The sequence below is a fragment of the Oreochromis niloticus genome, linkage group LG17 (genome assembly GCF_001858045.2).
Source record: "Oreochromis niloticus isolate F11D_XX linkage group LG17, O_niloticus_UMD_NMBU, whole genome shotgun sequence".
Lineage (NCBI taxonomy): Eukaryota > Metazoa > Chordata > Actinopteri > Cichliformes > Cichlidae > Oreochromis > Oreochromis niloticus.
Genome location: NC_031981.2, coordinates 36652950 through 36669199, shown reverse-complemented (window position 1 = coordinate 36669199; position 16250 = coordinate 36652950). Strand labels below are relative to the sequence as shown.

General features: G+C 40.8%; 1 long non-coding RNA gene across 3 annotated transcripts; it reads left to right on the top strand.

Moving 5' to 3' along the window:
* The first annotated feature begins 11744 nt into the window (after positions 1 to 11744).
* On the top strand, positions 11745 to 12941 carry LOC106097839 (uncharacterized). 3 transcript variants are annotated; one of them, XR_003214661.1, is made up of 4 exons: positions 11745 to 11920; positions 11994 to 12081; positions 12162 to 12527; positions 12688 to 12936. It is a non-coding gene; the product is annotated as an uncharacterized LOC106097839 (long non-coding RNA). The 3 variants fall into 3 exon arrangements; XR_002056847.2 differs by having other exon boundaries at positions 12022 to 12081; positions 12162 to 12941; XR_003214660.1 differs by having other exon boundaries at positions 12162 to 12941.
* The last annotated feature ends 3309 nt before the right edge of the window (positions 12942 to 16250 follow it).

The window sequence follows — 16250 nt, the reverse complement described above, 5'->3', positions numbered from 1 at the left end:
TCGTAAACCACCGCCTCTGTTCAAAGATGGTCGCTCACAGTGGACATAAATGGCTTCTTTCACTCCTCTTTCAAACCATCTGTCCTCTCCTCTCATTACTTTTCACAGCTTTGTTTAGCTGCTTAGATGCACTTTAGATGAAGGATTGTTAGTCATTCATGCAAATAATAAATAAATGTGGTGCAGTATTGGTTTCAGCCAACCTCTTGGTTCAGTGCAGTGATGCTTAACATGCTTGATGACAGAGAATGAGTAAGCATATGGATTACAGCACAGATGCATCATGGGACTGAGCGATACAGATACTGAAAATCACTAGCACAGTCAGAACCAAACCGAAGCATTAGAAGCAATTTGGATTCGAACCATGAATTTCAAGTTTCAAGGAGGTAGACTGTGGAATAATTTTCTTCACTTTAACTTTTATGTAACAATTACTTTACTTTATATTCCCATTATCTTCTTACTCCACAGGGAAACACATATTCTTCTATATTTCCTTATTAACAAAGTCATCCCCTCCATATGTTTTGAAAAACATTTGCACATTTAGTAGGACCTTTAGGCGTAAGACCCAGTTAAGTGCCAATTAAAAGCGAAAAAAAATAATTTAATCAGCTTTTTTATTACAGTATTATACAGAAACCATGTGCATACAAATGACTTCATTCAGAAGATGGAGCTTTCTGCTGACCTACGAGCCTGTGTCTCATTCTCATGGAGACTTACTATGTTATGGCAATGCTGCTGCCAGAGTTGTTGTTTTTTTTTAACTTCCCCAACCTCAACTGAATCAGTCCCAAGAGCTCTCAGTGTACATATAGGAGGTAGACTACAGTGCATTTTGCTCATAAATCCAAAAAGGGCTGTAATTCTGAGCTGAGGCTTATGTATTAAGAAAGTGTAGGCGGTTGAGAAGAGATAGCAGAGCATTCAAGCTCCAGTTTGCTACAGCTTACTGTAACAATAACACTCGAGAGGGCACCTTTTACTGTATTGAGCCAAACATTTACAGCATCAACACAACACTGATCAGAGTTTCAGAAAGCTCCTTTGTGTTTAAAGCTTTAAAGCAGCTTTGACCCAGTATAAGTGGAACAGCTGTGTTTGAACTAGCCATAGTGAGAAATTCCAAATGAAAATCCTCTGTTGCTTTAGTTCTGCGTGCAAACTCACGATCTGGTTAATCCTGTATTGTAAAAACTGAAAGACAGCTGTGATTACTAGTAGCTCAGTGCTGCCTGTGGTATCAGACTCCGCTGTAACAGTATCCCCCTGGTTTTGTGGTTCATTGTTCAACGTTGAATTGCACACAGGTCTCAGAGCTTCAAAAAAATGTTGTCTCGCCTCACAGTGAGCCATCAGACTGTGAGGCTATTCAGAATACATTCGTCAGTCATAATTACCAGCTTTCTGAGCAAAGACCAGGATGTTTCTGCAGCTTAGTCACTCATGGGCAAAGCGCAAGGTTTTGAACTTCAGTTAATCATTTTTCCCATGCCAGCTTTTGATTTTCAGTTTTCTTTAATACATGATGCAGTTACTACAGTAACCATCAAGTACAGATGTGTTGCTCGCCTCTTTCAGTTACTTTGGTTAAATCTCTATCAACTGACCTTTTTTAGGTCACTTGTGGGAAATGCAATAAGCTGTAAGCATCACTAGCACACTTTCTAGATGTTGCACATTTACTGGAAAGTAGATGTAATTCTTCTGTAAATCTGATTTTGCAGACTTATTTTCGCTCTCCTAGATAGTACTGGAGTATAATACTGGAGCCCCAAGAACGAAGAGAGAGAATTGTTGACCAAAAAAATGTCTTCTTAAATATTTTTCATCTCTTTCAAAAAGTAAAACGAACAACACTGTAACATGTTTTCCCCACAAGTTTTTTTTTAACCGATTAAGAAAAAGCAATAATGGAGCTTGAATTTTTCTTTTTCTGGAAAAAAAAAGAAAAATTCAAGTTCAAGTTTCTTTTTTTTCTGCTTATAAATCATATACACAGGAGAGACAACAGTTTAGATGACACACAGAAAATGTCTCACCAGAATTTTCTCAACACTTGTCTCTCAAAATGCTTCTGCACTTTTCCTCTCTCCCCAGCTTAAAGTTACTGACTCACTCTCAAGCTGTCAGTTGCACTTAGTATGCTCACAAATAGTTGCTCACTGTGACTATCCAGATATGAGTTTCCACATTGGGGATACTGAGTATTAATTAATTGAGTAAAATGAAGAAGCGTAATAAATGAAAATCTAAATAGAATGCAATGCAAAAACAAACAAACAACCAATACAGTCTCTATAAAGTAAAATAAACTGAATAATACCAGCTTACTATGTAGTCCCAAAAAGGAACACAGGAAATGTGAAATGGCATTAAAGTTAGTCAGAGTGTGAAGTGTAGTGGACACTGAAGTGCAATAAAGCGGGTCAATATACACAAAGTGTTATGTTTTTTTGTTTTTGTTTTTTTTACATTATTTACATTTGATCTTTTATATTGTGTACATCGTCTATTGATTTTATTGTTTATTTTAATATTTATGTACAGCGCTTTGTGATTGTCTATCTGCGAAAAGCGCTTAATAAATAAAGTTTACTTACTTACTTACTTTAAAGTGCTGGGCTGAAATAAAATAATTCAGTTGAATTCAATTCAGTTTTATTTATATAGCACCAAATCACAATAACAGCTGCCTGCTTTATGTTGTAAGGTAAAGACCCTACAATAATACAGAGAAAACACTCCAATTATCATATGATCCCTTATGAGCATGCACTTTGGCGACAGTGGGAAGGAAAATCTCTCTTTTAGTAGGAAGGAATCTCTAGCAGAACCAGGCTCAGGGAGGGGCGGCCATCTGCCATGACCGCTAGGGGGGTGAGTGGAGGAAGACTAGACAAAGAGCCAGAGATGAATAAAAATTAATGATTAAACGGAGAGTGGTGTATAAATACATAGTGAGTCCCTTTTCCACAGTACAAGTGTTGTTGTCTGGAGTATGAAAGACCTCATGTACCTGACCTTGTGGCAGCTGAGCTGAATCAGTCTGTCTGCCTGTCCAGCAAGTGGTGCAGAGGGTGGTCAGGCTTATCAGGTGACTTCTTCTCCACCACAGCTTCAAAAGAGTCCATTTTGTAGCGAATCACAGAGCCCAGCCTTCCCAATCAGTTTATCCAGTCTGTTGCTGTCACCTTGTGATCTCCCAGCACACCACAGCAAAATGCACTCTTACAAAATCTCCAACATTTTGCTGCACACATTGAAGAATCTGATTTTCCCTATGATATAGAGCCTTGTACACAGCCTCAATACGATTTCAATCTGTACTAAGTACTGAATGAATGTAGCTCGTAATAAAAAGGGCTATACGTGCTTATATAGTGCTTTTTTATCAAAGTCAGTCCATTTAGCAAAGTAGCACCTATGATAGACATTTTACAGTAGTTATTCCAACACTTCTTGGCCTCATTTCCCCCAGTAAAACAAGTGCATGCGTGCTAAAAAAAATCTTTGCTATTATTATCAGCATTGAAATTTACTGTTAGTAATATTACTTACTGGTATTATTAATAAGATAAGATAAGATAAGATGGCCTTTATTAGTCCCACAGGTGGGAAATTTGTTTTGTTACAGCAAAAGTGCAAAGTTATGTAGCAGAAATTAGAAAACACTGGAATGCAATAAAATACAATAAAATAAAATAAAATACTATATACAATAGAATAAAATAGAATAGAATAATATATACAATAGAATAAAATAGAAATACAAATACTATATACAACTGAGTAGGAAAATACAAAAACACAACTTCGTCAGAAGAAGAATTGCACGTATAGCAGTCTTATTGCACATGTGTGGGTTTGTGTGTTTGATCAGCTGCAAAAGTCTTTATTGTAGAGTCTGACAGCAGTGGGGAGGAAAGACCTGCGAAATCTCTCCGTCCCACACCGTGGGTGCCGCAGTCTCCCACTGAAGGAGCTGCTCAGTGCCTTCACAGTCTCATGCATGGGGTGGGAGATGTTGTCCAACTGCTTTTGTACTGCTTTTAACATGATTTTTGCTGCTACTGTTATAGCTACTGTTACTACCATTATTATAATTTAATTTCCACGGTGACCCGAGAGGTCAAACGAATTGCAACTTCAAAAAACACTAGTAATTAGAAAAACACTTCATAAGCATGCAAAACACAGCATAAATAGAAATAAAACATCCATCAAAATATCAAAAAAACTGAACAGAATTGTGGAACTCACAATTCTGTTCGTTCATTTCAGTTTTATTTATCACAAAAAAGTTACCTCAGTACAGTTTATATTGTAAGGTAAGGACCTTACAACAGTTGCACAATCAGATGAACCCCTATGAGTAAGCACTTGGCAACAGTGGAAAGGAAAAACTCTCTTTTAACAGGAAGAAACCTGCACCCCCCTCAAATTTCCTCTTCGATTGTGCTTCCATTTTATTTTATGTGCTTTTGCTGCATTTTTTCTTTTTGTGATTTTAATTATGTTGCAGTGCATTTGACCTCTCACAGTCACTGTAAATTTCCCAAAATTGGGACAAATATTCCCATTTTTTCTGTTATCCTGTGAACCTCTATCAGGATTACTAAAGCAGAAAATAAACGAACAAACACCAAACCAAATATGAAATCCCATTGAACATGCTGAAAGAAGACAGCATTTGAGATTATTCTATCTCAAAGCATGAAATTAGCTTTTAAATTATTTTTGGGGGGCTTCCTTCTGCTTTGTAGTAGGTACTAATTTTGTTGCAGCATGTCAAAACAAGAATGGCATTTTAACACAATTATGCATTCACTTCAATGATGATGACACCACAGACCTTCCAAATAACACAGAGCTTTATGACTCATTTATTCCTGTTACTATTTAAAAGTCCAGAACAAAATGGCTAAACAGAGTAAATGTACTACCAAAAAACAATCCAGTGAAGAATGTTCAGTTACGTGTTCAGAGTTTAGATCTGTCCCGGATGTTAATGCAACTGTCATTAGCAGTTTATAAAAGAACAGCACAAGGGCCAACAGAAGACAGGTGATGGACAAGGGAGTCGGTACAGCCAAAAGGTTTGGCTGTGTTGAGTAAATTTATCGTCCCGTCCATGAGCCTGGAGCTGCGCTACTGACGGGTGAGACAGTTCAAGGTGCACCTGGCTGCTCCTTAAGTTAACTGCACTGCTCATCAGTGACAGTCCCAGAGGCTGGTGGGTTTTATGGACCCTGAAATAAAGTTAGTTTATGAGGCCATTTCCTCTTTATATGGAATAATCGTGTCAGTAAGCACTCAGAGCAGCACAGAATTTTAATACCGTCCAAACAGCTGTGGCCCTCTCCTTGAGGTTGAATGAAAATGACCTGCAAATGCTCCAATCTGTCAACAAGTATTAGCTCCTCATCTTGCCTCATCCTGCTGGCCACTCAAATTTTTCTTCTCCAGAGCACTCAGTCAAATGAATTGCAGTCAGAGCAAAACTGCTCCATTTGTATTCACCATACTACTGCCTCTGCACACTGTTGTAAACTAATGCGAGTGTTTTAGGAGTAAAGAATATTGCTGTCAGAATAGACACCCTGATCTGGACTTTTTATTAATTAATGTTAGGTTCTTTTTGCAATGATTCATGTTTTTTGTCTAGTTCTCTTGAGACATGCAACAGTGCAGCAAATTTTGACTGGAGCACCATTTTTGTTTATTAGCCCAAATGTAACAGCTGTATTTCATCTGTAAACTTGCAAATATATTTTCTCATTTTTGTCTATTGGGAAATTAGAGGACTGGAAGCTGAGCTGGAGATAGCATTGCTCAATATGTTAAGATTAAATTAAGACTGGAAATGAGAACATCAGAGGGAAAGCTCAGGTTGAGCGCTTCGGGGACAAAGTTAGAGGGTCAAGATTGAAATGGTTTGAATATGTGCAGAGGAAGGATATGATGTTGAAGACGCAACGGTGAGGCAGGGGGACAAGAGGAACATCACAGAGAAGATTCATGAATGTAGTAATAGCAAATGGCCTGGGTCTTACATACCGCTTTTCTACTCTTCATGAGCATTCAACATGCTTTAGATTACAAGCATTATTCACCCACAAGCACTTATTTCTATGCATGTTTTCTATCTAGTATTGACAATCTGAAGAATGCATCAGAGAACAACTCCGGGTTAGTATTCCAAAGATATGTTGGCATGTAGACTGGAGCAGCCAGGGATCAAACCAACCACCAACATTTTGACTACTAAAAGACCTGCTCTAGTTTCTGAGCTATAGCCCCCAGACGGTTGGTGTACTAGGATATAATAGGGGATAGGATGATATGGAGGCAGATAATCCTAAAAGCACAGCTGAAAGAGGAAGAAGAAGGAAAGGAGAAAGCTTCAGGACTTGCAAGTTTTCACAACATTTTCAACAGAAGTGGTTGCTTGAAAAAAAAGGCTCCTTTTAGCTATCTATATTCCTTTCCAATATCTTTATGAACTTAATCATCAGATCTATAAACACTTAAATGCACTCTAAAAACTATTGTTTAAGCTCAACAAAAAAAATTAATGCAACAGTTTCCATTAATCTTTTTGAGTTACGATAACTTATGTTGAAATTATATTGAACCAACAAACTATATTGAGTTAGGGGAATTAACTTTTCCTCCATAATCAAAGGTGATTTTAATTACCACCTACTTAATAATTGGTAGCTTAAAAACATGTTTTTAAGTTGTTTACTCATAAAAATTATGTTCCTCCAATTACTTTTTCCACATTATTTAAAATGATTTTTAAGTGTTAATTATTAATTAATTACAGCAATTACAAAAACATTTTTTTTAAGTTAATCATTTAAAATATTAAGTTGCTGATTTTCTTCATTATTATCATCGTTTTAGCTTTTTCTTATTTTTTTTATTGTAATAGCTTTTAAAAAATGAATTCATTCAGCATTTTTTTTTAGCAAATAACTTTTTTATTTTTTAACTGTAGGCCTTTCAACACTTCATATTTAAAAAGTGAAAATAAACCGGAAATTTAGATTTGTACCATCGCAGCCAAGTTAAACAATATGCTTTTATGTATTTAAGACCACAGAAACAAATGTGTTCAATTGGTAAAAAATCTACTTAGAAAACATTTTGTTACAATAATACTTCCATCACTGTAAAATCTAATTAGTTCCCAGAACTCAAAAAAACTGAGGAAACTCATTGCCTTAAAAAAATTGAGTAAAGCTTAGCTAAAAATGACTAAATTAGGACAACTTATTTATTTTGAGTACTCTGTACAAGCTCATTTGTTCCCAGAAGTCAAAAAAATTGGATCAAGTTTACTTAAGATGACCAAGTTAGGGCAACTTACCCATTTTGAGTACACTGTACAGCCTTGTTAGTTCCCAGAACTCAAAAAAATTATGGAAACTTGTTGCCTCAAAAAAAACTAAGTAAAGCTTACTTAAGATGACTGTTAGGACAACTTATACATTGCAAGTCTGCAGTATTAAGAATAACTTGATATTTCTGAATGTACAATACTAATTGTTTACCTACTGACAAACATTCAACTAAATGAAAAAACAATTTGTGGTAACCTGAATATGATTAAAAATAATTAACAACACTTTTTGTAATGATGTTAAAATGAGCCCAACTTTTATTTTCAAATGCAACAAAGTATAACAGCCAACATACTGAACACTGTTCTGCTGAACAACAAACAATTATAATCTTACAATGAGACAAAGTCTCAGATGTAATTATTCTTAAAATAAGTTTAGGCCTACCACAAGTTTGTTTTGTACTTACTTATATAATCAAAATAAAATATTTATTGTTCTGTCACAAGTGCAGTCTCTAATTTAAACCACACATTTGTTTTTCATTCCAACACATGAGCTGGAATGTTGTATTATTTTAAGGATGCTTGTTTCCAGTCCAGGCATTTATTATTATTATTAACCTTTATTTAACCAGGAAGATCCCATTGAGATTAAAAACCTCTTTTTCAAGGGAGACCTGGCCAAGATAGGCAGCAGCAGGTGTCTCACAGTTACAGAGATTACTCAAACATAGGCATCAACAACACACATGCAACAATAAGTGAAAGAAAACAAATAAAATAAAATTCAATTAAAAAAAAAAAGAAAAAAAAAAGGCAGTTAAAATGACAATCAATCTAATTAAAACAGTTGCATATTATGGACTTGGCCTCAAGGATTCGTAGTTTAGATCTAAAAGCACTTAATGAAATGAATTCAGTCATTTTCCAGTCCTTCTGCAGTTTGTTCCAAGCCGAGGGTGCTAAATTGACAAAAGCTCTTTTACCAAGTTCAGTTCGGGCAAGTGGAACAGAAAGCAACAAGTAACCATGCGGACGAAGAGATTCGTCATTACTGCCTGAATGACTGTCATGGATCGAGGTGATCCAAATGTAAGTGCAGAAGAAAGTCTTTAACTTCCCTTAAGTACAGTGGCAGTGGATGTGGGCTGGAGATGCAATGAGCTTGAACCTGCAGGCGACCATCTTCACTGACCACACCACCTGTGACGGAGGACTCGTCTCTCCTGTTGTCCTGCAAGCAAACATATTTTTTGGAACATGAACTTAATTTCTTACTTAAAACATTTTTTTCTGCATTTGGTATAGAACAGAGTCCAATTTAGACAACCTCAGGCTCCCTCCCCACCGGAGAGGTGACATTCAATGTCCCAATTGTCAGTCTGGATAGCCGTGACCACCACCCAACATACAATAATGTCATGAAAGCATCATTTTAAAAAAGGCTATGCAAACATGGCCAATAACTTTCATTCTAATGATGTGCAAAATGATTTGGGCACAAAACAAATTTTGCTGTTAGAAAACTTGCAGACTTCACTATATACAGATTAGCACAGGGGTGGGCAATCTCAGTCCACGAGGGCCGGTGTCCCTGCAGGTTTCAGATGTGTCCTCGAACCAACACAGCTGATTTAAATGGCTAAATTAGCTCCTCAACATGTCCTGAAGTTCTCCAGAGGCCTTGTAACGAACTAATCATGTGATTCAGGTGTGTTGACCCAAGGTGAGATCTAAAACCTGCAGGGACACCGGCCCTCGTGGACTGAGATTGCCCACCCCTGGTGTAGACCCTCTAAACCACAGGTGTCAAACTCCAGGCCTTGAGGGCCGGTGTCCTGCAGGTTTTAGATGTTTCCTTGATCCAACACAGCTGATTTAACTGGCTAAATTACCTCCTTAATGTGTCTTGAACTTCTCCAGAAGCCTGGTAATGAACTGATCACATGATTCAGGTGTGTTGACCTAGGGTGATATCTAAAACCTGCAGGTCCCGAGCCTCAAAGACAGTAAGAAGCAAGCAGAGGGAGAAAAAACAGAACATTATTCAGAAACTGATTTGATCCTTAATGGCTGTGCAATCATTGTAACATAGAGTTTGCTTATGTTGTTAAATAAAGGCTAGATTTGACATTAATAGATGCCACAGATGTTCAAAAGCTGCCACAAAGCATGAAAAAAAAATGGACGTCTCTGAAAACGTCGGAGCATTTTTGCAAATATGTGATGTCTTGATGAATTGAGCAGATATTTGAACTTTACACAGCTACATTCTCGCCTGAAAATATCTTAAAAGTTTATTTTGTGACCCAGAAAAAGTAATAAGTTTTTTAGCCGCACTCCTCCGCCATTGCCGCGCTTACAAGTACGCACAGGCTCCGACAACCAATCCTCCGTTTCCCCAGACTACCCTTTCTGGGTCACAAAATAACCTTTTAAGATATTTTCAGGCGAGAATGTAGCTGTGTAATGCTCAAATATCTACTTAATTTATCAAAATATCACATATTTGCAAAAGTGCTTCCACGTTTTCGGAGAGCTCTGTTATCCACCAGCGCGACAGCTGACCGGGAGGTCAAGGCTTGATAGAGTCCGCGAGCACAGCTAACTCCTGGCATATTGTTTTCAACACCCCTGCAGTCTTTTGCTACTCAGGTTAAACATGATGTATATATAGCTAGTTAGTTAGTTAGTTAGTTATGGATATGGATTGAAAATACCCCCCACACCCCACCCCACCCCTAACGGCTGCACCTCCTGAAGAATTTTGTCTGGGCTCTTATCTCACTTTTTTATTTCAAACAATCAACAGAAAATTTCACAGACATAGTTTTATGTAAGGTTTTTAAGGCTGTGGTGTTAATTTTTAAGTAACATGAGCCCAGCGGCAGCAGCAACGCTAGGCTAACACTAACTAGCTCAGGGGCGATTTTAGCCCATTTGAATGAATCAAAGCACCCCCAAAGATTTCTTACTTTTTTGGACAATATTTGCTGCTTGTGTGACACACTGCTAAAAATATAAAAACCATACAGTACTTGGTTGAGACATAACATTTTAACAACAAAAGTATAGATAACCCCCCCCCCTCCGAAAATGGTTTGTTCCAGCTCGGCTCTCCCCTACTCTGGCTCTAGCGCTGTGGCTGCCAGAGCGATGGTGGCTGAGACGCAGCAGAGCGGAGGTGTAAGTGCCTGGCTTAACCTTCAGTTACTCTTTATATAGTTCGGTAGGAGTCAGACCATGTCAGCTGAAAAACATTACACCAGGTAACCTGCAGTGTTCAAAACATGTTTTCCGACAATGTTTGCTACCCTACAATCCGTCCTGCTCTGTAGTAAAATCAGCGACATTTGACCGTCCTGTTGCTCCCATTGAAATGTATACAGCCTATTTAAAATCTAAAACTTGAAATTGTCCGTAGCCTACTGTTGTTACCACTGTCCTGTTTGAAATGGATACTAACTAGCTAACTGACTGAATGCCCATTAACCTTATAACTCCTGTTGTGTGTGTTTGTGTGTGTGTGTGTGTGTGTGTGTGTGTGTGTTTGTGTACAGAGAGACAGCCAGGTTCATAAGGGATATAAGGAAGTTTTTTCAAAAACAGGAGCCACATTCAGGTAAAAGTGTAAAATCAAATGATCCGTCAATCAAGAATAATGTTGGATCAGTATTTCAATATTTATATCTTTTATTAGATGTTCATGTGGTTTGGTTATTTGCCTTTTGGTTGAAAGTAAACTGAGAGAGGACTTTTTGTTAGTGATCTTAATAGTATTTTTTCATATTAATGTAATTTTTTCATCTAATTGAATACAATCTATTTGTGTATGATTGTCAGTCCAAAGAGGGAGAGAGGAAAGAGGGAACGTGAGGAGAAAGTACAAGGTCAGGAGAAACCAGGTAAGAAAACAGACAGGGAACAGTGACAGGCACAACAGAAAGTATTAAACTGACAAAGAGAAAAAACCTGATTTTACTCATACAGTCTGGAAGTTGTGCTCTCCCTATATAAAAGCTGCTATACAGAATCTGCAAAACAAACTGGGTTGAAACATTTTTGACCCTCTTTAACAACATTCCAACATAACATTATCATTGATTGGGGAGATTAAAATTAATGATATATTTTTATGTGGTTCAGCCACAACTTTACTAAAACCTCAGCCAGTAATAGGTAGGCCAACTTTTGGACCGTCCAGTTGTCTGTATGACTGCCGCAGTACGTGCACCACATTTGCCACATCAGAAAGTGCCAAACAGCCCTGGTGGAGTGAGGAGCTGTAAAGAGACGCAGAGTGCTCTGTTTATATTCTAAAAATGTTTTAAGCTAGCTTGTTTCAAAGATTCTGTACTGCAGCTTTAAATGTTCTCGCTCTCGCTGCGCAACTACGTTAATTAGGAACCCACCTGTATATTGATTACAGGGTGGTGTTTACCTGTATAAAGGGAAGCCGGTTTTTCTTGTTGGATCATTCCTCCCGAGCTTCTGGTGCGACACAGCAGTAAATGCTGGCCTATCGGTTAATTTTACGATCGGATCGTGTGACTGCTACAGGTAGGCCTCCTTCTGACCTCTGATTTTTCTCAAAGTCGGTAACTAGTAGTCATATTTTTGCGGCCCGCTACAGCGCGGCTATTTCTTTTTTTTTACTCCAGCCGTGGTGGAGAGACGCGTGAGTTGCGTCCACCGTGCAGTACAGTGCCTCCAGTCTTGGGGTAAGCCGCTTATATTATAGCTGCTAGTATTTTTAAAGTAGAGAAGATTAAGGTTATCTTTGCCTTTTTTTTGTTTGTAGGATTTGATTGCTGCCGCACCCTCTCAGGGATCAACTGCCTGATTTTAAGCGAAGAGTTGAGACGCCTGCCTAGCTGCTGTCTTGTCTTGCCTTGTTTTATCTTGTGTTCCGATCTGTTGGTTGTCCAGTTTTGTTCCTGCTGCTTACCTCGCCCCTGGGGGCTTTGGGTCTCACGCTAAGCCCCTTTTGGACTATCGTTTCACTCCAGCTTTCGCGGCGGGTCGGGGCGATCCTCAGCTGCATATTGGGCTGGTGTTACAAAACTGGTACTGCCTCTCCCTTTTCTCCCAGTTGTGGAGAGCTGCGCGAGACTGAGTGGGGCTACGGACAATCGGAACCAGCACCAGCTGTGGGCTGGCTCGCAGAGTACAAGTACTTCTAATCTGTGCTCTGTGGTGTGTATGTGGGTGTGTTTTATTGCAGATCTCCGTTTTTCTTTTAATTTCTTTTTTTAGTATATAGAGAGCCTGTTTTATGTCCCATGTTTTTATCCTTTTAATGTGTATGTCTTGTGCTTTTATTTCAGCGAACTGAGGATCTACCAGCGGCCGTGGGACCTTAGGTGGCGGGTCGTTTTCCACACTTCTTTTGTTGTACAGCACCAGGTGAATAGACTATAGTAGGTTTTTTGTGTGGTTTTCTTTTGGTCCACCGCTGCTGGTAAGTCCCAGTTGTGTGTTTATTTTTATTGTAATTTGGGACACCGTTTTAGACATTCAGTGCGCTCTCTGTGTTTTGTTTTTATTTTACATCAATAAATAAAATTGTGTTAATATTTGAGTCGGCCTCCCTGAACCTGTGCAAACGTTGTTGTTCTAATTACATGTCATTTTTAAAGTTCATATTTCCTGGGGGCTAGAATTTCCCCTCAGGTGGCGTTGTCATGTTATTATTTCTTTTATAACCCCACCGACCACTTGGTCACATACTTGGCGTTGTCGACAGGATGCACATTTGAGGTAGACGTTTGGTTTTGTAAATTGTTTTAATTTTTTTTTGCAGAGAGCATAGTTTACCTGCTTTGAAGGCTCTATTATTATTATTATTTTTTTTTTAGTGTGTGATTGTAGACAAGACAGCAGCATCCAGGTTTAGGAGGAAGAGTAATAGGATTGTAGCACCTTGCTGATTTTAATTTTCCCTGGTTTTGGTCTAAAATTTATTATGGAGGAAGAATTGCAGCAACTTAGAGACTTGGTAGCGCAGTTAAAAGCAGATAATGAGCAATTGCGCCAGGATAGAGGTGCTGTGCTGGAGTCTGGTGGTGGTGCCGCGTCGGCCTCCTTCGCACCAGCTGGTTGCATACCAAATGTTGGTAGCCAGGCCGCTGTTACAGAGCGTTTGGTGGTGGTGCCTAGGGACCGTAAATGTCCCATGTTTAATGGCAGAACGGGCATCAATATAGCTGAATGGGTCGAAGAGGTTCAAGCGTGCATGCGTGCCCGGCACCTGTCTGTTGCTGATCAAGCATTTTTTATTTTTGACCATTTAGAGGGAGAAGCAAGGGAGGAGATCACATTTCGCCCTAATTCAGAGCGAGGGGATCCTGCTCGGGTGTTGACCATTTTAAAGGAACTGTATGGTAATGCGCAGTCCTATGTCACTCTGCAGCAGGCTTTCTTTTCGAGGAGACAGCGGGAGGGAGAGACTTTGCAGGAGTTTTCCTTAGCACTAATGGCTCTGATGGAGCAAGTGAAACAAAGTGCACCTGATGGCATGCGTAATGCAGAGGTGTTGCTCCGAGACCAGTTTGTAGAACATGTTGCTGACAGTGCTCTCCGCAGAGAGCTTAAACAATATGTTCGCCGTGTGCCTACTGCCACCTTGTTAGAGGTGCGCGGGGAAGCAATTAGATGGGAAAGAGAAGGGTTTTCAGGTGGTATACGTGACCGTGGCTATTCCCACCCATCAGCGTATGGTTTCCAGTGTGGGGTGCACACTAGCCCTAGGTTCACTCCTGTTGGTACACCCGAGTCCGAGTGGCGTGAGCTAAAGGAACTCCTAAAGCGCCAACAAGAGCAGTTAAATCAGCTCACTGAGACAGGGGTTTCTTTACAGAACCCCCGAAGAGGTGTTCGGCCCTCATGGGGTGGCTCGGTGATTTGTCGCCGGTGTCAGCAGCCAGGACACTTTGCTAGGGAGTGCACTGGGGAGTGGGTTTCACGCCGCACCAGAGCAGGTTCTGATTCAGGCCCTCCTCGTACGGCAGTTGGCAATCACCTTTCCGCTACCCAGTCGGGAAACTAAAACCCTCTGAGCTGCAGAGCCACAGTTCAGGTGGGGAGTTCACTGGCTCACAGAAAGATAGGATTGGCAGGCTAATTTCATCATGTCCAAAGATGGATGTGCTGATTAGTGGGGTGACTGTCCCTTGTTTGGTGGATACTGGTTCCATGGTTTCCACCATCACGGAGCGCTTCTTTTTGACGCATTTTTCCCCTTGGGGACAAGAACGCCTTCAGTCATGCCATTGGTTACAGCTTCGGGCTGCCAATGGGCTTGCCATTCCTTACATAGGCTATTTGGAGCTCAGTGTACTCCTGTGTGGCAAGGAAATGCCCTCTTGTGGGATCCTTATAGTGAAGGACCCTCCTGGTGCCACGCCCTCCGTCCCTGGTATTTTAGGGATGAATGTAATCCGCCACTGTTATCAAGAACTGTTTGGGGCTTTCGGTGGCTCCTTGTTTAATTCTCCTTCTGTGTCACAGGCACCGAGACCAGTTTTGGAGGCCTTACATCAGTGTCACCAGTCTGCAGCCCAAGCCCCAGAGGACCCTGTCGGTACCGTCAAGGTACAGGGCCCGCGGGCCGTGCGGATACCTGGTGGTGTCATGCAGCTGGTGGCCACCACCTGTTCTCAGCAGTTGTCAGGTCAGTCTGTGCTTTTTGAGCCTCCTGAGTCCGGGCTGCCATTTGGGTTGCTGGCCTCTCCATGTTTGGTCCAGGTGGATAAGGGCGTTGCCTATATCCCAGTCACTAATGTGGGAACAGCTGAAGCTGTCCTCCACCCACGGATCCATTTAGGAGTGATAAGCCAAGCTACTGTTGTTAGCCTCCCTGCTGGTGTTAGCGAGGAACACTCTTTTCCCGTTACAGTTTCCTCCCATACAACCAGCAGCCCTGCTCAACACATGGTGGATGCGATTGACCTGTCTGCTCTCGCTGAGTCAGAGCAACATGAGGTACGGTTACTTTTGCAGAAGTACCGCTCTGTTTTCTCCACTCATGAGGGAGACTTGGGCTGCACAAACCTCATTTCACACGACATACCTCTGCTTGATGACGTACCTGTCCGGCAGAGGTACAGGCGAATTCCTCCTTCTGATTATGAGGCTGTCAGGGCCCATATTAACCAGCTACTGGAGGCCCAGGTAATTAGGGAGAGTAGCAGTCCTTATGCCTCGCCCATTGTGTTGGTCCGCAAGAAGGATGGAAGCCTCCGTCTGTGTGTTGACTATCGTTTGCTGAATAGCAAAACAAGGAAGGACGCCTTCCCCTTACCTCGCATCGAGGAAAGTCTGGATGCCCTTGCTGGCGCACGCTGGTTTTCTACCATCGATCTGGCCAGCGGGTACAATCAGGTACCAGTTTCTGAACAGGATAAGCCTAAGACCGCTTTTTGCACGCCGTTTGGCTTGTTCGAGTGGAATCGTATGCCATTCGGGCTGTGCAATGCTCCTGGTACCTTTCAGCGCCTAATGCAGAGGATGTTCGGGATCAGCAGTGCCAGTCGTTACTGCTGTACCTAGATGACATCATTGTGTTCTCCTCGTCTGTTTCTCAGCACCTGCAGCGGCTGGAGATGGTGATGGCAAGGCTGCAGCAAGAGGGGCTCAAGGCTAAGCTAGAAAAGTGTGCCTTTTTCCAGCAGAAGGTTAACTACTTGGGCCATGTAATCTCTTGTGAGGGTGTCTCCACCGATCCAGCTAAGGTTGACGCAGTAGCCAAGTGGCAGTGTCCTCGTTCCGTGTCAGAGTTGCGATCCTTTTTGGGTTTCGCCAGCTATTACCGGCGCTTTGTGGAGGGGTTTGCCACATTGGCGGCTCCCCTGCATCAAGTGGTGGCTAAATTGGCTGGCACAAAGACAAA